The sequence below is a fragment of the Schistocerca gregaria genome, unplaced genomic scaffold (assembly GCF_023897955.1).
Source record: "Schistocerca gregaria isolate iqSchGreg1 unplaced genomic scaffold, iqSchGreg1.2 ptg001764l, whole genome shotgun sequence".
In the NCBI taxonomy this organism is placed as follows: Eukaryota; Metazoa; Arthropoda; class Insecta; order Orthoptera; family Acrididae; genus Schistocerca; species Schistocerca gregaria.
Window position 1 is genome coordinate 12,501 of NW_026063013.1, and position 4,241 is coordinate 16,741.

The following is a 4,241-nucleotide window of genomic DNA, read 5'->3' on the forward strand; positions in this document are numbered from 1 at the left end:
CTCACCTCGCCCAGGCCCGGCACGTTAGCGCTGACCCACTTCCCGACCAAGCCCGACACGCCCCGATCCTCAGAGCCAATCCTTATCCCGAAGTTACGGATCCAATTTGCCGACTTCCCTTACCTACATTATTCTATCGACTAGAGGCTCTTCACCTTGGAGACCTGCTGCGGATATGGGTACGAACCGGCGCGACACCTCCACGTGGCCCTCTCCCGGATTTTCAAGGTCCGAGGGGAAGATCGGGACACCGCCGCAACTGCGGTGCTCTTCGCGTTCCAAACCCTATCTCCCTGCTAGAGGATTCCAGGGAACTCGAACGCTCATGCAGAAAAGAAAACTCTTCCCCGATCTCCCGACGGCGTCTCCGGGTCCTTTTGGGTTACCCCGACGAGCATCTCTAAAAGAGGGGCCCGACTTATATCGGTTCCGCTGCCGGGTTCCGGAATAGGAACCGGATTCCCTTTCGCCCAACGGGGGCCAGCACAAAGTGCATCATGCTATGACGGCCCCCATCAACATCGGATTTCTCCTAGGGCTTAGGATCGACTGACTCGTGTGCAACGGCTGTTCACACGAAACCCTTCTCCGCGTCAGCCCTCCAGGGCCTCGCTGGAGTATTTGCTACTACCACCAAGATCTGCACCGACGGCGGCTCCAGGCAGGCTCACGCCCAGACCCTTCTGCGCCCACCGCCGCGACCCTCCTACTCGTCAGGGCTTCGCGGCCGGCCGCGAGGACCGGCCATGACTGCCAGACTGACGGCCGAGTATAGGCACGACGCTTCAGCGCCATCCATTTTCAGGGCTAGTTGCTTCGGCAGGTGAGTTGTTACACACTCCTTAGCGGATTCCGACTTCCATGGCCACCGTCCTGCTGTCTTAAGCAACCAACGCCTTTCATGGTTTCCCATGAGCGTCGATTCGGGCGCCTTAACTCGGCGTTTGGTTCATCCCACAGCGCCAGTTCTGCTTACCAAAAGTGGCCCACTTGGCACTCCGATCCGAGTCGTTTGCTCGCGGCTTCAGCATATCAAGCAAGCCGGAGATCTCACCCATTTAAAGTTTGAGAATAGGTTGAGGTCGTTTCGGCCCCAAGGCCTCTAATCATTCGCTTTACCGGATGAGACTCGTACGAGCACCAGCTATCCTGAGGGAAACTTCGGAGGGAACCAGCTACTAGATGGTTCGATTAGTCTTTCGCCCCTATACCCAGCTCCGACGATCGATTTGCACGTCAGAATCGCTACGGACCTCCATCAGGGTTTCCCCTGACTTCGTCCTGGCCAGGCATAGTTCACCATCTTTCGGGTCCCAACGTGTACGCTCTAGGTGCGCCTCACCTCGCAATGAGGACGAGACGCCCCGGGAGTGCGGAGGCCGCCGCCCCGTGAAGGGCGGGGAAGCCCCATCCTCCCTCGGCCCGCGCAAGGCGAGACCTTCACTTTCATTACGCCTTTAGGTTTCGTACAGCCCAATGACTCGCGCACATGTTAGACTCCTTGGTCCGTGTTTCAAGACGGGTCGTGAAATTGTCCAAAGCTGAAGCGCCGCTGACGGGAGCGATTATTCCGCCCGAGAGCATCCCGAGCCAACAGCGGCGCGGGTCCGGGGCCGGGCCAGGTAGGTCCGTCATCCGGGAAGAACCGCGCGCGCTTGCCGGGAGCCCGAGCGCCCAAAGGGGCGAATCGACTCCTCCAGATATACCGCCGAGCAGCCAGCCAGGACACCGGGGCTCTGCCCAACAGACGCGAACCGAGGCCCGCGGAAGGACAGGCTGCGCACCCGGGCCGTAGGCCGGCACCCAGCGGGTCGCGACGTCCTACTAGGGGAGAAGTGCGGCCCACCGCACACCGGAACGGCCCCACCCCGCGGCGAGTGGAAAGGCAACCGGACACGACCCCGCCGCGGATTGCTCCGCGCGGGCGGCCGGCCCCATCTGCCGAGGGCGGGGGCCAGTGGCCGGATGGGCGTGAATCTCACCCGTTCGACCTTTCGGACTTCTCACGTTTACCCCAGAACGGTTTCACGTACTTTTGAACTCTCTCTTCAAAGTTCTTTTCAACTTTCCCTCACGGTACTTGTTCGCTATCGGTCTCGTGGTCATATTTAGTCTCAGATGGAGTTTACCACCCACTTGGAGCTGCACTCTCAAGCAACCCGACTCGAAGGAGAGGTCCCGCCGACGCTCGCACCGGCCGCTACGGGCCTGGCACCCTCTACGGGCCGTGGCCTCATTCAAGTTGGACTTGGGCTCGGCGCGAGGCGTCGGGGTAGTGGACCCTCCCAAACACCACATGCCACGACAGGCGGCAGCCTGCGGGGTTCGGTGCTGGACTCTTCCCTGTTCGCTCGCCGCTACTGGGGGAATCCTTGTTAGTTTCTTTTCCTCCGCTTAGTAATATGCTTAAATTCAGCGGGTAGTCTCGCCTGCTCTGAGGTCGTTGTACGAGGTGTCGCACGCCACACCGCCAGCCGGCTGTGCACGCTACCGAGAAAGTACCGGTATGCGAACCGCCAGGCGACGGGCGCGCATCGCACGTTTAAGGAGACGCGGCCGGCCACACAGGCGACCACGACACTCCCACGTCTCCGAAGCGGGACAAACGCCGCGCGCTTCAGTATACGTAGCCGACCCTCAGCCAGACGTGGCCCGGGAACGGAATCCATGGACCGCAATGTGCGTTCGAAACGTCGATGTTCATGTGTCCTGCAGTTCACATGTCGACGCGCAATTTGCTGCGTTCTTCATCGACCCACGAGCCGAGTGATCCACCGTCCTGGGTGATCTTTTCCTTTTCAGTCTCCCACTGTCTCTTTCAAGACAGTAGCATTTGCGGGACTGAGGCGTCTGACGGCCCCTGTTCCACTATTTTTTTTGTGTCCAACGGCCTCACAGCCGATGGGCGTCGTACGGCTCCACACCGGAGCGGACAGGCACTCGGGCGAACGTCATTCAAAACCGGCGCCAGGCGCCAGGTACCGCAGGCCAGCCGCTCCAGAGCTTCAGCGCTCGTACCACACAACAACAACACTTCCGCTAGTTTTGAGAGGCACGCGTGGTTCCGCACGCGGCGCACGGCCACTGCCGTACAGGTAGCGTGTTGCGCGACACGACACGCACATCGAAAGACATGCAGTCTAGTCGGTAATGATCCTTCCGCAGGTTCACCTACGGAAACCTTGTTACGACTTTTACTTCCTCTAAATGATCAAGTTTGGTCATCTTTCCGGTAGCATCGGCAACGACAGAGTCGATGCCGCGTACCAGTCCGAAGACCTCACTAAATCATTCAATCGGTAGTAGCGACGGGCGGTGTGTACAAAGGGCAGGGACGTAATCAACGCGAGCTTATGACTCGCGCTTACTGGGAATTCCTCGTTCATGGGGAACAATTGCAAGCCCCAATCCCTAGCACGAAGGAGGTTCAGCGGGTTACCCCGACCTTTCGGCCTAGGAAGACACGCTGATTCCTTCAGTGTAGCGCGCGTGCGGCCCAGAACATCTAAGGGCATCACAGACCTGTTATTGCTCAATCTCGTGCGGCTAGAAGCCGCCTGTCCCTCTAAGAAGAAAAGTAATCGCTGACAGCACGAAGGATGTCACGCGACTAGTTAGCAGGCTAGAGTCTCGTTCGTTATCGGAATTAACCAGACAAATCGCTCCACCAACTAAGAACGGCCATGCACCACCACCCACCGAATCAAGAAAGAGCTATCAATCTGTCAATCCTTCCGGTGTCCGGGCCTGGTGAGGTTTCCCGTGTTGAGTCAAATTAAGCCGCAGGCTCCACTCCTGGTGGTGCCCTTCCGTCAATTCCTTTAAGTTTCAGCTTTGCAACCATACTTCCCCCGGAACCCAAAAGCTTTGGTTTCCCGGAGGCTGCCCGCCGAGTCATCGGAGGAACTGCGGCGGATCGCTGGCTGGCATCGTTTATGGTTAGAACTAGGGCGGTATCTGATCGCCTTCGAACCTCTAACTTTCGTTCTTGATTAATGAAAACATACTTGGCAAATGCTTTCGCTTCTGTTCGTCTTGCGACGATCCAAGAATTTCACCTCTAACGTCGCAATACGAATGCCCCCGCCTGTCCCTATTAATCATTACCTCGGGTTCCGAAAACCAACAAAATAGAACCGAGGTCCTATTCCATTATTCCATGCACACAGTATTCAGGCGGGCTTGCCTGCTTTAAGCACTCTAATTTGTTCAAAGTAAACGTGCCGGCCCACCGAGACACT

General features: G+C 58.0%; 1 non-coding gene and 1 pseudogene across 1 annotated transcript; both read right to left on the reverse strand.

Annotated features, from left to right (window-relative positions):
* Nucleotides 1–2,443, reverse strand: part of LOC126334464 (large subunit ribosomal RNA) — a 5,519-nt pseudogene extending 3,076 nt beyond the window's left edge.
* Nucleotides 2,444–2,631: 188 nt separating this feature from the next.
* LOC126334462 (5.8S ribosomal RNA) lies at nucleotides 2,632–2,786 on the reverse strand. Its single transcript, XR_007564742.1, has one exon. It is a non-coding gene; the product is annotated as a 5.8S ribosomal RNA (ribosomal RNA).
* Between the last annotated feature and the right edge of the window lie 1,455 nt (nucleotides 2,787–4,241).